The sequence below is a fragment of the Schistocerca piceifrons genome, chromosome 11, assembly GCF_021461385.2.
Source record: "Schistocerca piceifrons isolate TAMUIC-IGC-003096 chromosome 11, iqSchPice1.1, whole genome shotgun sequence".
Classification (NCBI taxonomy): domain Eukaryota; kingdom Metazoa; phylum Arthropoda; class Insecta; order Orthoptera; family Acrididae; genus Schistocerca; species Schistocerca piceifrons.
The window spans coordinates 116,998,359-117,019,263 of record NC_060148.1 but is presented as its reverse complement, the minus strand read 5'-3'; positions in this window follow the sequence as shown (position 1 = coordinate 117,019,263).

The window sequence follows — 20,905 nt, the reverse complement described above, 5'->3', positions numbered from 1 at the left end:
CGGCACAGCGGACACACCAGGAACCGCGGTGTTGGCCGTCGAATGGCGCTAGCTGCGCAGCATTTGTGCACCGCCGCCGTCAGTGTCAGACAGTTTGCCGTGGCATACGGAGCTCCATCGCAGTCTTTAACACTGGTAGCATGCCGCGACAGCGTGGACGTGAACCGTATGTGCAGTTGACGGACTTTGAGCGAGGGCGTATAGTGGGCATGCGAGAGGCCGGGTAGACGTACCGCCGAATTGCTCAACACGTGGGGCGTGAGGTCTCCACAGTACATCGATGTTGTCGCCAGTGGTCGGCGAAAGGTGCACGTGCCCGTCGACCTGGGACCGGACCGCAGCGACGCACGGATGCACGTCAAGACCGTAGGATCCTACGCAGTGCCGTAGGGGACCGCACCGCCACTTCCCAGCAAATTAGGGACACTGTTGCTCCTGGGGTATCGGCGAGGACCATTCGCAACCGTCTCCATGAACCTGGGCTACGGTCCCGCACACCGTTAGGCCGTCTTCCGCTCACGCCCCAACATCGTGCAGCCCGCCTCCAGTGGTGTCGCGACAGGCGTGAATGGAGGGACGAATGGAGACGTGTCGTCTTCAGCGATGAGAGTCGCTTCTGCCTTGGTGCCAATGATGGTCGTATGCGTGTTTGGCGCCGTGCAGGTGAGCGCCACAATCAGGACTGCATACGACCGAGGCACACAGGGCCAACACCCGGCATCATGGTGCGGGGAGCGATCTCCTACACTGGCCGTACACCACTGGTGATCGTCGAGGGGACACTGAATAGTGCACGGTACATCCAAACCGTCATCGAACCCATCGTTCTACCATTCGTAGACCGGCAAGGGAACTTCCTGTTCCAACAGGACAATGCACGTCCGCATGTATCCCGTGCCACCCAACGTGTTCTAGAAGGTGTAAGTCAACTACCCTGGCAGCAAGATCTCCGTCGTTGACTTCGTAGCAGCTGAAGAGAGCTCCGCCTATCATCCTCCAAGGAAGCCATGGGTCTGAAGATGGTTATATTAATACAACAGAAACCAGTAACCTATGTTATTGAGACATAAGTGTTGTGATCAAGACTGAACTTTAGTTAAAATATAATAATCTATTTTGATCATTGTATTCCAAAAATATTTACCAAAATTGTACATTAGTTCCAATTGTCACGTGGCTTTTCACGAAGTAGTACTGTGTTTATGCGGGAAGCCTATTTGTGTTTACATCCACTGGTGAGCTATTCAAGGGAGATCGGCAGCCCACCTTGCTTGTCTGTTGTGCGGGCCCTCTAACTGTTAAGGGGCCCTTACGACGGTAGCAGTTTTCCAGACAGGAGGAATCCTTCCTTACCTTACATTTGATCGTCTAACCGAAAGAAAACAATACATTATGTTAAATGCTATAACATCTGCAGAACTGCACTGAAGTTAGCCAGTCAGGCAGTTGTGCGAGAAAAGTTCAAGCAGCCCTCCAGATACATGTAGTGTCAACTGTTATCATGGTGTAGGTGGTAACGCACAATACTGCTCAGTCTTTGGCTTGGGTTCGATCATCACTACTGTCCCTTGACCAGTTTTTGTATCGCTTTCTTGTTGGCTTTTAGGAAACCAAAGCAAGAACATGTTTGGCAACACCATCTCTAGTGGGCCACTTGGTTTTGCTCATGCAACAGCGTGACTGGCTAACTTCAGTGCTAATTAACTTGGGACTGGCACAACCTATGGAATTATTTTTCTTAACAATTATCTCTCAACACAATTTACCCTGCGGCATCCTCTAAACTTCTTAGATTGTTTCCAACCACCCTGTAAACCTGCCTATACATATTATAAATTAAAGTCCCCCATCGCTGTTTCTGTCTGTATGGTTGAGCTAACGACAAGAACTACTGGAGGGACTTTGATATGCTTTTCAGCAATATGTAGAGTGATTCACGAAGAAAACTGATGTATCCCTCTTCTTACTATAAACAAGTCGTGTGACAATTATTTATTTCAAGTTTCTGCTGCCAGTCACTTTTTATTTTATGCTTAATCTAACGTAATGTAATGCGTTTCGAATATGTTCTGTTCATCTTCAGACATTTATACATTCATACATACTTATAGAGAAAAGTTACTTAAAAATAAACGGTCTTCAACTAGATTAATCTAGAACTCTTTGTCCATCGTTTTTTACTGTAGCTGCTAGTGTGGCATTTGGGGCGAAAGAGGGGGGCAGTGTATTGCTAGATATCGAAATCAGTGATGTCTTCTGCTGGTTTTCTTCTTTTTTATTGATTATGTATGCTGATGGAAACAGATTTGCATCAGTTGCGTGTCATGAAAATAGTGTGAAAGGCTTTTATATGACAGTTGATCACTTACAATTTCATCGTCTTGCTGCTTCACTTGCATCACTTGTGTAATGGCGGAGCTGTTGATTGACATTACACTGTTGCACATTATATTTTGTCACCGATTGCCAACGTAATTCACTGCACAGATTGCTTCGATGTTATACACACAACACAACACGGCGGACTGTAGCATTTGAGTCTGTGTCGATTATCGAAGTTTTGTATCGATATTCTTGGCACTGACAGATTTGTAGTCAATTACACTGCCCCACTCCTTCCCCCCAAATGCCACACCGGCAGCTACAGTTAAAAATAATGGACAAAGAGTTCTAGATTAATCTAGTTTAAGGCTGTTTATTTCTAAGTAACATTTCTCTTTGTGTATGTATGTATGTATAAACACCTGAAGATGAACAGAACATGTTCGAAAAGCGTTGCATTATGTTAGACCAAGCATAAAATAAAAAGTGACTGGTAGCAAAAAATTGAAATAAATAATAAGCTCATACTGTCACGGTGCACAAACATAGCCATTATGGCTGAAAATAATTATAAGTCGTCTGACACTGCGTACCTACTGCTGTCCATGCAAAACTCGGTGTGCAGTGCAGAAGGGTGGGAAGGGGGGGTTCCTAATCAGATATAAATTTAAGGCTTGTGAAGTCTTTTTGAAAGTATTTGTGTGAAGTGCATCCTTATACAGAAGTGAAACATAGGTGATAAACATTACATATGAGACAAGAATAGACGCTTTTGAAGTGCTATGTTAGAGATGAGCCAGTAGACATGCTTTTCCTTAAAGAGTCTAACTGACATGTGTAAAATAGCTTAAAACTTTTAATTACTTTACAAATAAGTCAACCTTATAAATATTTGACGTTAAGCATCTAAAAACAATAAAAAGTTTATAAGTGATTTGAAATTATTTGTAAAGTTTGTTGGAAGTCACTATGTGGCGCCATTCTCTAATAAAGAGGGAACATAGTATGAATATATGCATGCAGTGAGTTACTGTGCCTCAAAACATCGACACAGTTTGTAACTGTAATATGTGTCTTATTGCGTTGAATTTTCACATAAGATGATACACGTTAATATGTGGGTTACACTGAGGTGATAAAGGTCATGCATTACCAACCAATGTCGTGTCTGGCCTCCTTCTGCCTGGCGTAATATGTGGCATGAGCTCAAAAAGTTACCTTCAGAAATACTGGAAGTTACCTTCAGAAATACTGAGCCAAGTTACGTCTATAGCTGCCCATATTTGCGAAAGTGTAGCTGCTGCAGGATTTTGTACACGAACTGACATTTCGATTATGTTCCACAAATATTCAAATGGCTCTGAGCACTATGGGACTTAACATCTATGGTCATCAGTCCCCTAGAACTTGGAAGTACTTAAACCTAACTAACCTAAGGACGTCACACAACACCCAGTCATCACGAGGCAGAGAAAATCCCTGACCCCGCCGGGAATCGAACCCGGGAACCCGGGCGTGGGAAGCGAGAACGCTACCGCACGACCACGAGCTGCGGACGTTCCATAAACGTTCCATGGGATTCATGTCGGGCAATGTGGCTGGCCAAATCATTCGCTGAAATTGTCCAGAATGTTCTTCAAACCAATCGCGAGCAAATGTCCTCTGGTGACATGACATCGTTGTTTGGGAATATGAAGTCCATGACTGGCTAATAATAGTCTCCAAGAGGCCGAACATACACCATGTGATTAAAAGTATCCGGACACCTGGCTCAAAATGACTTACAAGTCACATAGATAATGTTGGAATTCAATACGGTGTTGACCCACACTTAGCCTTGATGACAGCTTCCACTCTCGCAGGCATACATGCTGGTGCTGGAAGGTTTCTTTGGGAATGGCAGCCCATTCTTCATGGAGTGCTGCACTGAGGAGAGGTATCGATATCGGTCCGTGGAGACTGGCACGAAGTCGGCGTTGCAAAACATCCCAATGATGTTCTATAGGTGCTATATGATTTAGGTCAGGACTACGTGCAGGCCAGTCCATTACAGGGATGTTACTGTCGTGTAACCACTCGGCCACAGGCCGCGCATTATGAACAGGTGCTCGATCGTGTTAAAACCTGCAATCGCCATCTCCGAATTCCTCTTCAAAAATGTGAAGCAAGGAAGTTCTTAAAACATCAGTGTAGGCCTGTGCTGTGAATAATACCTCGCAAAACAACAAGGGGTGCGAGCCCCCTACATGAAAAACACGACCACACCATAACACCACCGCCTCCGAATTTTACTGTTGGCACTATACACGCCGCCAGGTGACGTTCACCCATACCCAGCCATAGGATCGCCACACTGTGTACCGTTATTCGTCACTCCACGCAACGTTCAGCCACAGTTCAATCGTCTAATGTTTACGCTCCTTACACAAAGCGAGGCGTCGTTTGGCATTTACCGGCGTGATGTGTGGCTTATGAGCAGCCACTCGACTGTGAAGTCCACGTTTTCTCACCTAAATGTCATGGTAGTGGATCCTGATGTAGTTTGGAATTCCTGTATAATGGTCAGCATAGATATCTACCTATTACACATTACGACCTGTAACCTCCCCCTGACTTATCGACCTTAATGACAGTGAAAAATTAAACCGTGTGTACCTAATGGAAATTTGGGAAAAAGCAATCGTCACCGAAGTTAATCTGTCGGTAAACAGGGAGGAAAGGGTTACATCTAAATGAAAGGAAAAATGCAAATGAAACTGGTGGAAATTAATTTTGATAAGGGGTAAAGTTAATGAAGAAAGTAAATGTGCGGCCGTTACGTTAACAATTAACTAGCGGTAATTAGATATTTGAGATTTGGGGGAAATTACGGTCGTCAGTCCTAAGGACAATTACTATAGTAACTGAAAAAGAAAGGTAATTACACATATAATTAGCACTAGAAGCGTGGCAACTGAAGGTTGACACGTGTAGTGTGAAAACTGAAAGTTTGTCAGAAGTAATATCTTTCGCTGCACTCTGACTTAATTTAGCAAAAGAATTAATAAAACCGGAAAACTGAAAGTTAATTTAGTGACTGAAATTAATAAGAAGCTTTCTTTCTTAAGCACATCGAAATTCAGTAAAATACGGTTAGTCTTGGACTACCTCAACAATCATTTCAAAAGCTACTTGAATCTACGCAATTTAGAAATAAGAGATTTAGCTTTGATCTTGAATTAAATGATTCTGAACAATTAATAATAGTAAAATTTAGTACGTACCAAGCTGAGCTGCAGTCACAGGTAAGCTAAAATACGGTAACAAAACTCGCACTCTTAATTTGTGCTTGTGTAATCTAAATATTGTATGAATACTTTAACTGAACTTTGAAATTAAAGCAGTGAAATGGAATTATGCTGGCGTTTGAATTTCAACGACACTCGGGTTCATTTCGGAAAAGGAAGGGACCCTGCTTGGTAATGCAATTGGGACAATGAGCAACAAAGGTTCATGCTAAGTTGCTGTAATTTTGTGATGCAACAATTTTAAAAGTTTGAAAAGCTGAGGTCTGCCATACAGTTCTAAAACTTTACGTGCTTCCAGTCTTCCTTGTTGGTTGATTGAAGGTTTGAAGTCGTCGATCGAGGAGGTGGCGACAGTCACTCACTGTCGGCCGTCGCTGTTGCAGAAGCTGGATGTTGGCGCGCCTTCTTCTCGACACGGTCACCAGACGAAACGGGCTCTTGATGTGCGCCAGCTAATGCTTCCCGTCCGCGACACCATGTCAGAAACTATCATCGCAAGTCGAGCGCAATTACATGCTGCCAAACCCCGAAAGCGCGGCAACTGCCGGGAGCTTCACACAACACACCTGCTCCACTCGCTACCCCAGCCAGACTCTCTCATGCTCTGCCCGCGCTCCACGCGGCAGAGTTAACACTACCAAAGATCCTACACACTTTTGATTCTTCACACGACCTATCGATGTAATCGTTCGATAGCAGTTTTCCCTAGGCAAGACCCAGCGTAAAAATACAAATAATCTTTACACAACAAACCAATTATACATCGACATAAATGCATAAATATATATATATATATATAATCAAACAGTAAAACAATTACAATATATAAAGAGACAGAAATGTCATATCTTGAGGTAACAAAACAAGGAAAAAAAATAGTAGTACAATAGATGGAAATAGGAGGATATGCATTTCCGGCGTTACAGACCCTGTTCAACAGTCGGCTGTCTCTGTCAGTCCACAGACGATGTTGGCCTGTACGCTTTTGTGCTGTAGGTGTCCGTTCACGTTTCCACTTCTCTGTGACATCGGAAGCAATGAAGCTATGGATGTTTAGGAATGCCGGCCGGAGTGGCCGAGCGGTTCTAGGCGCTACAGCCTGGAACCGCGCGACCGTTACGGGTGCAGGTTCCAATCCTGCCCCGGGCATGGGTGTATGTGATGTCCTTAGGTCAGCTAGGTTTAAGTAGTTGTAAGTTCTAGGGGACTGATGACCTCAGAAGTTAAGTCCCATAGTGCTCAGAGCCATTTGAACCATTTTGTTTAGGAGTGCGTAGAGACTTACGACACAAGTGACACCCAGTCACCCGACCACGTGCGAAGTTACGATGTCTAATGACTACTGAGGTCGCTGATATGGAGTACCTGGCAGTAAGTGGCAGGACAATGCAGCTAATATGAAAAACGATGTTTTTGAAGGTGTTTGCATACTTTTGAGCGGATAGTAACAATTTCCATTCAATGGTCAGTGGACTTTGACCAGAGGAACCAGTCCACTCCATGTATAGCCAGCCTGCACCATTATGGAGCCATCACCAGCTTACATAGTGCCTTGTTGACAACCTATGCCCATGGTTTCGTGGGGTCTGTGTCTCTCTCGAATCCTACTATCAGCTCTTGCCAACTGGAATCAGGACTCATCTGATCAGGCCATGATTTTCCGGTCATCTAGGGTCCAACTGAGAGCCACTGCAGGCGATGTAGTGCTGTCAGCAAAGGAACTCGCGTCGGTCGTGTGCTGCCATAGCACAGTTATGTCAGATTTCTCCGGACTTATCTCTGCGGTTATTTCACGCAGTGTTGCTTGTCTGTTAGCACCGACAACTCCACGAGAACGCCGCTGCTCTCGGTCGTTAAGTGAAGGCCGTCGGCCACTGCGTTGCCCGTGGTGAGAGGTAATGTGTGAAATTTGGTACTCTCAGCTATATTGACGCTATGGGTCTCAGAATGTTGAATTCACTAACGATTTCCATAAAAAAATGTCCCATGTGTCTAACTTTACCTAGTAATCCGCGTTCAAAGTCTGTTAATTCCCATGGTGTGGCCATAATGACAGTGGACAGCTTTTCACATGAATCATCTAAGTACAAACGGCGGCCGCGCCTGACACTGCCTTTTTTACTTTTTGTACGCGGTGCTACCGCCATCTCACACAGGGTGTTTCCGAAAGAGTGTGCAAAAATTTAACAGGACATAGAGGACGCTCCACTCAACAATTTGAGGTTGGGAACCTGGGGCGGAGAAGCCAAGCTGAGGAGATGTTATGCTATGTTAACCGGGGACCTATAAACGACGGAGAAGCTCCGTCCCCGCTGCAGCCGCAGTGGTGCGCAACCCCACGACGACTACCGCAGTCCACTTCACCCCTCCGCCGTCCCACACCGAACCCAGGAATATTGTGCTGTTCAGCCCCCCGGTGGACCCCCCAGGGAACATCTCACACCAGACGAGTATAACCCCTATGTTTGTGTGGTAGAGTAACGGTAGTGTACGCGTACGTGGAGAACTTGTTTGCGCAGCAAACGCCGAAATAGTGTAGCTGAGGCGGAATAAGGGGAACCAGGCCGCATTCGCCGAGGCACGTGGAAAACCGCCTAAAAACCATCCACAGACAGGCCGGCTCACCGGACCTCGACACATATCCGCCGGGCGGATTCCTGCCGGGGCCGGCGCTCCTTCCCGCCCGGAAAGCTGAGGAGATAATAGGAATGAAATCAGAATACTATGATTTTTTTTCTACGTTAGTTAACTGCAAATATGATCATTGACACAATGAACATATCATTTGTACTGTAACAAAATGTACTGAAACTGACGGCCATCAACGTCAATGCAAGCATGATATCGGCGAACAAGTTTCTGACCCTCCCTGACAGATATCCCTGGTGTGTCTGGAATCATATCCACAGCCAGCTGCAATTCCATCCCTTACACAAGTGACTTTAGATATACCGATAGGAAATAATGAAGGGGATTCAGGTCAGGCGACCTAGCAGGCCATGAAATAGGGCCACCCCTTCCATTCCAACGACCAGGAAACACAGCATTGAGATCGTTGCGGTGATCAACATTGCAGTGAGGCGGTGCAGCGTCAGGTTCCATCCACATCCTCTCACCTACAGCCAAGGGTACGTTCTCCAAAAACTCAGGCGGAACTTTTTGCACGGACCCGAAGTACAGGTGGCCATTCAGACGGCCAGGTAGATGATATGGCCCAATGAGATTTTCGACTACAACGCCGGATGACGCAGGTTAGCAAATCGTTCCCTATAGCGCCCTTTCGGCAGTGAGAGGATGCAGGTTCGAATCCCGCCTCGGGCATGGATGTGTGTGATGTCCTTAGGTTAGTTAGGTTTAAGTAGTTCTAAGCTCTAGAGGACTGATGACCTCAGACGTTAAGTCCCATAGTGCTTAGAGCCATTTGAACCATTTGAGAGCAAAATGGCTCTGAGCACTATGGGACTTAACAGCTGTGGTCATCAGTCCCCTAGAACTTAGAACTACTTAAAACTAACTAACCTAAGGACATCACACACATCCATGCCCGAGGCAGGATTCGAACCTGCGACCGTAGCAGTCGCCATTTGAGAGCATTGCAACGTATTTCCTCATACACAAGGTGCACGTCAATGAATTATGCGAAACTGTACCGGTACTGCTCCGTCGTATTGTACTGTACGTCTCTGAATAACACTGAGTAATGAATGGGTCTGTCGTTGATTCATAGCACGTTCTGTCATGGGACAGCGTAAATACGACACAACAGAGCCACCTTACGGCAACGTATAGTACATAAAATCTGTATCATAACTTCCCGCTAATCAGGTTCGTCCTTCTTGTTTCCTTGCAGCAAGTAAAGAATGTACACTACTGGCCATTAAAATTGCTACAGCAAGAAGAAATGCACATGATAAACGGGTATTCATTGGACAAATATATTATACTAGAACTGACATGTGATTACATTTTCACGCAAATTGGGTGCATAGATCCTGAGAAATCAGTACCCAGAACAACAACCACTGGTCGTAATAACGGGCTTGATACGCGTGGGCATTGAGTCAAACAGAGCTTGGATGGCGTGTACAGGTACAGCTGCCCACGCAGCTTCAACACGATACCACAGTTCATCAAGAGTAGTGACTGGCGTATTGTGACGAGCCAGTTGCTCGGCCACCATTGACCAGACGTTTTCAATCAGTGAAAGATCTGGAGAATGTGCTGGCCAGGGCAACAGTCGAACATTTTCTGTATCCAGAAAGGCCCGTACAGGACCTGCAACATGCGGACGCGCATTATCCTTCTGAAATGTAGGGTTTCGCGGGAATCGAATAAACGGTAGAGCCACGGGTCGGAAAACATCTGAAATGTAACGTCCACTCTCCGAAGTACCGTCAATGCGAACAAGAGGTTACCGAGACGGGTAGCTAATGGCACCCCATACCACCACGCCCGCTGATACGCCAGTATGGCGATGACGAATACACGCTTCCAATGTCCGTTCACCGCGATGTCGCCAAACACGGATGCGTCCATCATGATGCTGTAAACAGAACCTGGATTCATCCGAAAAAACGACGTTTCGCCATTCGTGCACCCAGGTTCGTGGCTGAGTACACCACCGCAGGCGCTCCTGTCTGTGATGCAGCGTGAAGGATAACCGCAGCCACGGTCTCCGAGCTGATAGTCCGTGCTGCTGCAAACGTCGTCGAACTGTTCGTGCAGATGGTTGTCGTCTTGCAAACGTCCCGATCAGTTGACTCAGGGATCGAGACGTGGCTGCACGATCCGTTACAGCGATGCGGATAAGATGCCTGTCATCTCGACTGCTAGTGATACGAGGCCGTTGTGAACCAGCACGGCGTTCCGTATTACCCTCCTGAACCCACCGATTCCATATTCTGCTAACAGTCATTGGATCTCGACCAACGCGAGCATCAATGTCGCGATACGATAAACCGCAATCGCGATAGGCTACAATCCGACCTTTATCAAAGTCGGAAACGTGATGGTACGCATTTCTCCTCTTTACACGAGGCATCAAAGCAACGTTTCACCAGGGAACGTCAGTCAAGTGCTGTTTGTGTATGAGAAATCGGTTGGAAACTTTCCTCATGTCAGCACGTTGTAGGTGTCGCCACCGGCGCTAACCTTGTGTGAATGCTCTAAGAAGCTAAGAATTTGCATATCACAGCATCTTCTTCCTGTCGGTTAATTTTCGCGTCTGTAGCACGTCATCTTCGTGGTGTAGCAATTTTAATGGCCAGTAGTGTATTTCGAAATAAATAGCACAGTACTTCTAAATTTGTACGCATATTAGTTGTCAATAAGCTCGAAAAGGGTAATACTAGACAAAGCGGTAGGTATATTTGCTTCCATATCTCCTTAAGCTGGCTTCTCCGACCCCAGGTTCCTTACTTCAAATTCTTCAGCGGAGCACCCTCTATGTCCTGTTACATTTTTTCATGCTCTGACTGAAACACCCTATATCTACATATTGCTATCCCATGACTTCTGCCACCTCAGTGTGTAATGAGAGGAAAAAAGTATTTCGGTTACTCAAAAATGTTCAAATGTTTGTGAAATCTTATGGGACTTAACTGCTAAGTTCATCAGTCCCTAAGCTTACACACTACTCAACCTAAATTATCCTAAGGACAAACACACAGTCATGCCCGAGGGAGGACTCGAACCTCCGCCGGGACCAGCCGCACAGTCCATGACTGCAGCGCCTTAGATCGCTCGTTTCGGTTACTACAAATTCGTTGTTGATGCAGTAAAACTTCAGCGCTACGCATGACGTTCCAATTTCAACTTCTTTACTACGGAGTGTCTGTTCGCAACACATTTCGGAGGCAGTAATCACATATACCACTGAATGTACATGCAAAATCATATCATGTATGACACGTAGTACAGATATCACGTCATAAACATTGAGATGCGTGAGAAACAAACTACCTTCTGATATATACTATCAGTAGAACATAGGCCGGGCTGGCCGCGGTGGTCTCGCGGTTCTAGGCGCGCAGTCCGGAACCGTACGACTGCTACGGTCGCAGGTTCGAATCCCGCCTCGGGCATGGATGTGTGTGATGTCCTTAGGTTAGTTAGGTTTAAGTAGTTCTAAGTTCTAGGGGACTGATGACCACAGCAGTTCAGTCCTATAGTGCTCAGAGCCCATTCAGAACATAGGCCAACACAATACAGTGAATGTTTGTGCTTTAGTCTTTGGCCGCAGTTTATATATTTTCCCTACTGACTAGTGGTTTCGGTACACATTACCATCGTCAGGACAACCCCTGGTACGCAATCGTCCCTCTCCCTTTCCAAACAGCTGTGTCAAATAATTTGAGTGAAGTTCGATTCTTGAAAGGATCTCGACGGTGTACAGCATGTTAGAGAGGAAATAGAGAGGGAGGGGGGGGGGCGGGGTCTTTAACTGGTGTAAATTACTCGCCCAGTTGTTTTAACAACAGAATGCGAATTTTAAAACAGCAGTAATGTCATGTCTCAATAAAGAAATGTAGTTCTTTGTATAAATTAAAACAGTGATGCTCATTTGCTGAAAAATTTTAGCAGAGCGAAGGGACTGCATCATTTGATTCAGCTGATGAAATTGTGAAATTGTGCTGTGTTGCAACTAGTGACAGAGAGGTACGTAACTGGGAGGTAGGTGAATTTCCGTTTCTGTAGTAGTCGATACCGCCGTTTGTAAACGTTCTCGGTATTAACTGGTATCTGACTTAAGCCTCCGCAGTCGTAGTTCGTTGTCACGCCGTTTCATTTACAGTAAAATAAATGTTTATTAATAACAGAACAGATAAGTAATGTTCCAGATAACGGTTTTATATTTGTTTTACACCGTCTCTTAAATACGTAATGTGTAATCGATATGTTCCTGAAATTGTTTAAAGTCTATTACAGACGCTTCATATTACACTTTGCAACCCAGTTTTAAGTTCATCGCCCTGCTAATGGTAATAGTGCAGATCCACTGAAAAACTTTATTTAATGAGACATGCAAAAATTACACCTACGAAGTATATACTGCTACCGAAAATTTCTTGGTAGTTGAAAGTTATTTCTGTTAGCCTTGCGCCGGCCTGGGTGGCCGAGCGTTCCTAGGCGCTAGTCACAGGTTCGAATCCTGCCTCGGGCATGGATGTGTGTGATGTCCTTAGGTTAGTTAGGTTTAAGTAGTTCTAAGTTATAGGGGACTGATGACCTGAGACGTTAAGTCCCATAGTGCTCAGAGCCATTTGAACCATTTTTTGTTAGCCTTGCTATATCTCTTTCGAAGTCTCCTGTGCTTCAGTTCTGAAAAAACAATATTTATTCCAAAAATAATTTCTTTGAAAAATTAATGATGATAAAAATTGCGCTTTCTAGAATATTCTTTTGTAAAACTGAATAAGATTTGAACAAATGATACCAAAATTCTTGTAACCCTAATTCTCAGCTTTCTAAAAATGGATACTTCTGTTAGTTATTATAAGAAAAAAGACACCCACAGCACCCCTTATGTTTTTACTTATTGTGTAGCTACCAGTTTCGGCACTTCAGTGCGCCATCTTCAGGCTTTAGTTTATGCAGCATGGGTTATCACGATCCATATATACGACGCATCAATAGCCGACGTTTGAGTTACGCAGACTGCCTGTAACTGCGATGTCGTCTGTCCAACGACGAATTGTCTACTGACTGCAGTTAGTTATAGCTACTGTTCAGGTGCAAAGTATTATGGCAGAGAATCCGTGTGTCTTTTAGGAGAGACCATCTAAGGAAATGGAAGAAATGATGCTATTTTAACGCCACAGTCTTGCGCCAACCTTAATACGGAAGACTCCAATGAGATAGCAGAAACATTACTAACAAGGAGACAAATAGATTTTGTATTTTTCTTTTTCTTTTTATGTTACGTTTAGTTCAGAACTCAAATAACAACTACTCAAAACAGTTCGACGTAACTTTTTTCACTCGAGAAAACCCCCAGAGTTGGTAACACCCTGACGCAAAGCAGATTTTTCGCCACGCTTCGTGGCTCTGTGGTAGAACGCTCGCCTACCATGTGGGGTCCTGGTTTCCATTCCCAGCAGATGCCAACTTTTAAACAGAGGCGCTCGTTATACAAGCGTATCAGTGAAGCAAAAATAGATAATGATGAGGGAAAAACGGCAGCCCTCAAGACTGGTATTCGCTCACTCATTGGTTCGCGTCTCGCTCCAGTCTTTTTTTTTCATTTTTTACATTTAATTCGAATACGGACGTAATTTAAATATGAAGTTCATCAAATATATTGTAATTAACGCATATCTGCCATTTTTATGAAAATGCTGGTGTTATTTCTAATCATATGTCGCACACAAAAATGCAATTCTCATCGCGAATAAAAATTATTAATAAGCGCTCTTTTATGAAACACTGTTAATAAATGTCGTTTAAATTCAAGAAAGCATTATAAATTAAACGTTTTTCATATTTACTTATTTTACATTTCAGGGAAACACTCGAACAACACGCACCTTTTTCTTTATAAATCTACCACCACCAGGAATCGAACCCAAGCCGCCCACTTGCGAGGCGAGCATTCTACCACAGAGCCACGCAGCCAGTCGTAAACGTAGCGCCACTTTTGGGTATTAAATGCGCTCGGAAAACTTCATGATCGACTTGTTCGATAATTTTTTACAGTTGCATCGCACTGCTTTGCGACATTCATATCTGAGTTCTGAATTTCACGTACCGTAATTACAATAATTTAGCATTGTCAGTATAAAAGTATGTATGAGTATAAAAATCCGAATGCCATGTGGTCTTGTAAGCATTCAAGACTAGTTCTTGCTACCTAGAGCATTACTCTCATTGCATATAAGGATGCGCTGCAGAAGAAACCGCAGCAGTTCCACTCAATGTTATGTATACCTGAATTATTATGTGTGTATGTCTATACCACTCGCAACAACAAAACTCTAAAACCATAGTGTCTGCTTGTCTTTGAACACGTCTATCTCCAAAACAAGGTCCCGGGAGTAGATAACATTCCATTCGAACTACTGACGGCCTTGGTAGAGCCAGTCTAGTGAGCAAGATGTATGAGACAGGCGAAATTCCCTCAGACTTCAAGAAGAATATAATAATTCCAATCCCAAAGAAAGCACATGTTGACAGATGTGCAAATTACCGAATTATCATTTTTATAAGCCATTGCTGGAAAATATTAACGCGAATCCTTTACAGACGAATGGAAAAAATGGTAGAAGCCGACCTCGGGGAAGATCAGTTTGGATTCCGTAGAAATATAGGAACACGTGAGGCAATACTGACCTTACGACTTATCTAAGAAGAAAGATTAAGGAAAGGCAAACCTACGTTTCTAGCATTTGTAGACTTAGAGAAAGCTTTTGATAATGTTGACTGAAGTACTCTCTTTTAAATTCTGAAGGTGGCGGGGGTAAAATACAGGCAGCGAAAGGTTATTTACAATTTGTACAGAAACCAGATGGCAGTTATAAGAGTAGAGGGGCATGAAAGGGAAGCAGTGATTGGGAAGGGAGTGAGACAGGCTTGTAACCTCTCCCCGATGTTATTCAATCTGTATATTGAGCAAGCAGTAGAGGAAACAAAAGAAAAATTCGGAGTAGGTATTAAAATCCATGGAGAAGGAATAAAAAGTTTGAGGTTCTCCGATGAAATTGTAATTCTGTCAGAAACAGCAAAGGACTTGGAAGAGCAGTTGAACGGAATGGACAGTGTCTTGAAAGGCGGATATAAGATGAACATCAACAAAAGCAAGACGAGGGTAATGGAATGTAGTCGAATTAAGTCGGGTGATGCTGAGGGAATTAGATTAGGAAATGAGACAAAGTAGTAAAGGAGTTTTGCTATTTGGGGAGCAAAATAACTGATGATGGTCGAAGTAGAGAGGATATAAAATGTAGACTGGCAATGGCAAGGAAAGCGTTTCTGAAGAAGAGAACTTTGTTAACATGGAGTATAGATTTAAGTGTCAGGAAGTCGTTTATGAAAGTATTTATATGGAGTGTAGCCATGTATGGAAGTGAAACATCGACGATAAATAGTTTGGACAAGAAGAGGATTGAAGCTTTCGAAATGTGGTACTACAGAATAATTCTGAAGATTAGATGGGTAGATCACATAACTAATGAGGAGTTATTGAATAGAATTGGGGACGAGTTTGTGGCACAACTTGAGAAGAAGAAGGGACCGGTTGGTAGGACATGTTCTGAGGCATCAAGGGATCACAAATTTAGCATTGGAGGGCAGCGTGGAGGGTAAAAATCGTAGAGGGAGACCAAGAGATGAATACACTAAGCAGATTCAGAAGGATGTAGGCTGCAGTAGGTACTGGGAGATGAAGAAGCTTGCACAGGATAGAGTAGCATAGAGAGCTGCATCAAACCAATCTCAGGACTGAAGACCACAAGAACAACAACATCTCCAAAACTACTAGATGGATTGTAACGTAGCTGCAACTAATAAGTAATGTAGCTACAACAAATATGCCTATGTTCGTCTATGAAAATGGTCTCGATCAGCGACCTGAGCTATCAATACTCGAAATCTAAACTGCATAATACTGTGTGCGTGTAGTATGAGTGTCAGTTTTACTGTCATTTAAGACCACAACAGATCGTAGCACGAAAAACTTAAAACTAACGTTTGGATAAGCTATCTTACTGCGTTTCTGAACAAGAACTTACAAGTGATACAGAATCTTGCTTGTGCAATGGAATTTGCCGGGTTAGAGTAGATGACATGTTGTGGTGTGTCAGTGTCTCTGTTTTGTGCCTAAGTTTTGTTACTCACCTCTTTAGATGACTGACAGCAATTCGCAGCAGCATGCAGCAGCAGCTAAAGCTTATTGTTATTAAGAATGAATTTAATAAAACAGGATTTCCTGTAAAGAACATCATCTTTGCTTTGTCTTATTTTGTTATGCTAATTATTGCTATTCTGATCTGATGAAGCGCTATCTGTCGGACATTTGGGTACTGTTAACTACTAAATAACTTGTGAAAGAGGATTTCATAAATTAAGTCTATATAAAACTTAAGAAATCATCATCACCAATAATAGACGATGACCGTGACATGTCTGTGTAGTACCGGGTGATCAAAAAGTCAGTATAAATTTGAAAACTTTTTAAACCACGGAATAATGTAGTCAGAGAGGTAAAAATTGACACACATGCTTCGAATGACATGGGATTTTAGTAGAACCAAAAAAAAAAAAGTATTGAAGTACTGCTAGACGTGTGAAAGATCTCTTGCGCTCGTCGTTTGGTGATGATCGTGTGGTCAGCCGCCACATTCTTCATGCTTGGCCTCCCAGGTCCTCAGACCTCAGTCCGTGTGATTATTGGCTTTGGGGTTACCTGAAGACGGAAGTCTATCGTGATCGACCGACATCTCTAGGGATGCTGAAAGACAACATCCGACGCCAATGCCAATGCCTCACCATTCCTCGACTACAGCAATTGTTGAGGAATGATCGTGGACACATTGAGGATTTCCTGTAAAGAACATCATCTTTGCTTTGTCTTATTTTGTTATGCTAATTATTGCTATTCTGATCTGATGAAGCGCTATCTGTCGGACATTTTTTGAACTTTTGTATTTTTTTGGTTCTAATAAAGCCCCATGTTATTCAAAGCATGTGTGTCATTTTGTACCTCTCTATCTACATTATTCCGTGATTTATTCATTTTTCAAATTTATACCGACTTTTTGATCACCCGGTAGATTAACAAATTATTTCAGTTTCAAAGATACATTAACACTAAATAACAACAGCATATCCATGAATGGGATTTGGAGAATAATTATTATTATTTGGAGGATAAGAAGGCTTCTTTCACTGACAAGCAAAACACGGGATTATGGCAACCTCGGACTAATAATCACGAGTCTAACCGTGCAATGGCTCTTGCGCTATGCTTGCGTATTTTACCTCGAATTCCATCTTCAATCGCAGTTAAGCCATTTAAATCAGGCCTTGAGTGTGGTAAGATCTGCCACCGCCGGCCCGAGTGGCCGAGCGGTTCTAGGCGCTTCAGTCTGGAACCACGTGACCACTACGGTCGCAGATTCGAATCCTGCCTCGGGCATGGATGTGTGTGATGTCCTTATGTTAGTTAGGTTTAAGTAGTTCTGAGTTCTAGGGGACTGATGACCTCAGATGTTAAGTCCCATAATGCTCAGAGCCAGGTCTCCCACCACTGACGTGAGGACAGTGCGACACGCCTTGTCTCCGATAATGATGATGATGATGATGATATTTGGTTTTTGGGGCCCTCAACTGCGCGGTTATCAGCACGTGTAGGAAGTCCCTATCTGTGTGCTCAGTCCAATCTCGCCACTTTCGTGAATGATGAAATGATGAGGACAACACAAACACCGAGTCATCTCGAGGCAGGGAAAACCCCGACACCGCCGGGAATCGAACCCGGGAACCCGCGCCCGGGAAGCGAGACTGCGACCGCTAGATCACGAGTTGCGGACTTCTGTCTCCGAGCTCTCGACCGACACTGCTGCTTCCATTACCGCAGACAGACTTCGTCTCACAACTATGCTTAGAATCGCGCTTGCATGTTTCGCCCTCAGATTGGTACTATCGATATCTGAGTGCTTAGTTATTTCCTGATCTTACACAATGGTAAGAATAGCGTTACGTTGGCTATGTTCTTTTCAATGTAATGGAGAGTTCTGACACACTTCTTACAGGATTTCTATGCAGTTTTCAGCCTAGCTTGGACAAAGCGTAGGCTTTATTTCATCAAAATCGGATAACAGGAGAAAAGAAAGATGCCGATTTTCTGCTCTGTGTATCTATCTATCTCTCTGCATGAACACGCTAATCCCCAGCACTGTTCGACGAGTTTTCACGGAGTTTTCGCAGGTAACTTTAATGTAGCTTTGCACAATGTATAGACTTCATTTGATCAAATTTGGGTCACAACAGGAAAAAATATATCCATGAATAGAACAAAAATGAAGGTATGTATGTTTCAAACCTCCTCTGAAACTACTGAACCGATTTGCAACCACTTAGTGTCTTGTAACAAACTTTACACATAATTTGAAACCTTTACAAAACATTTTCCCCTAGACACCTTCAACAAAATGATGACAGGAAAAAGTTTCACTTACTACATTTTCACTCTTCATGTGGTAGAACTGTCGCATTAGGCATGATGTGACAACTTTTAAATTTATTATTGCTTTGTGACTAATTCTATTAGCATCACGTTTAGAACACTGTATCCGCATATGCCGCCCAGTGTACTTACAAAATTGTCTCATTGTACGAGACAGAGAGGAGAGAGGAGGAAATGGACAGAGGAAGGGGAGGAGACAACCAGGGAGAGGTGGGATAAGGGAGGTGGTCAGAGAGAGGCGAGGAGATGGACATTGAGTGGGAGTAGGTGGATAGGGAGAAGTTGGAGAAGTAGATGGATAGATGGTGAGAGGGAGGAGATGGGCAGAAACTGGGAGTGAAGTAGGTAAACAAAGAGAAGTTGGAGAACTATGCCTAGAGAGGTGGGATAGGGGAAGTTGACAGAGAGAAGGGAGGAGGAAATGGACATATAGTGGGAGTAGAGTAGGTGGATAGGGAGAAGTTGGAGAAGTAGATGGATAGATGGTGAGAGGGAGGAGATGGACAGAAAATGGGAGTGAAGTCAACAAATAGAAGTTGGACAAGTATGGCTAGAGAGGTGGGATAGGGGAAGTGGACAGAGAGAGGGGAGGAGGAGATGGGCATTGAGTGGGAGTTGAGTAGGTGGATAGGGAGAAGTTGGAGAAGTAGATGGATAGATGGTGAGAGTGGGGAGATGGACAGAAAATGGGAGTGAAGTCAACAAAGAGAAGTTGGAGAAGTAGATGGCTAGAGGGTTGGACGGTTGTGATTGACAGAAAGTGGGAGTAGGTGGACAGAGAGAAGTGGATGGATAGAGGATGGGAAGGAGGAGATGAACTACTAGAATAAATACATGTTCTAGCAACGCCATCTACTCAGTTACTTTCAAGTAAACTTATTAATGCATTATATTTTTGAAGCTGACTGATTGTCTTTTTTGATTACCTCAGTTCGCGGGATATGTCAGAAAGTTTATTTCAATTTGCTAGGCAACCAAGTGTCCCCCTTTCTTCTGCGTCTTCTGTGGACATTTTACTGTCCCAAGATGATAATGAACACGTTCACAGATGTAACTGACGAACCCTATGGCACGTTATCAAGTGTCCCACTGAATCATCTGATCTTAATCATTCATGAAATGTCTAGGAGTACTGGAACAGTGGTTTAAACACAGTCCACATTCCCACAATTGGGTAACTCTGTAAGGCCATGGTGCACGAACCTCACAGTTGCGGGATAGCAATATGGTGACCAGTTGGTGTTCTCCGTGCTAGTGGAATAGCATTAGGAGCACATACACTTATTCGAGTTAAGCGTTTTAACTGAATCACCTTCTCCACATAAGCAACGAGGAATGCTTGGGTAGGGTTGGGTAGTGGGTGGCGGCCACGGCCTCTACAGTGACGTTGACCACCAGATCATACACTGCTCGTTATTCGGGCTCTGTAGAGGACAGCAGTGGGTTGCGCTCAAGCAAACTCCAGGAGCTCTGCAGATGATGTGCATGCTGCTGTAATGACGTGCCTCTCCCCCAGGGGTTGGCCTTCTGCGCCAGCTTCTGCTCAGAGATGCAAGTCAGGGGCAAAAGCCCTTAGCACACCTCCCAGATACAGCGACAGGTTGCCAGTTCACCAAACGCCACCAGTTAAGCTCTAAACGAGGCGAAGGTAGAAATCTCCAAGACTCGACATTAGTGCATGAGATATTGGTAGCTGGCAGCAACCATGATCGGCAGGCAGACAGCAACCTCGCAGGTAGAAATCATCTCGCGAACAGTAGGCAGAATGTCACAGGGTTGGTAACATAACTGAACATGATATGGTCTTGGAAGCCTAATATTTATTACTGTCTGTCTGAGGCAATGATACGTCTTACCGAGTCTCTCCATATGTGTCCTCGTTTCGTAGGCATATCAGCATTCCTTGCTACGGCTCGGTGGCACAACTGTGGCTCTCAGTTCTAGCTATACTACGTGATCAACTCTCGCAGGCATACGTTCAATCAGGTGCTGGAAGGTTTCTTGGGGAATGGCAGGCCATTTTCCACGGAGTGCTGCACTGAAGAGAGGTATCGATGTCGGTCGGTGAGCCCTGGCACAAAGTCGGCGTTCCAGAAATCCCAAAGGTGTTCTATAG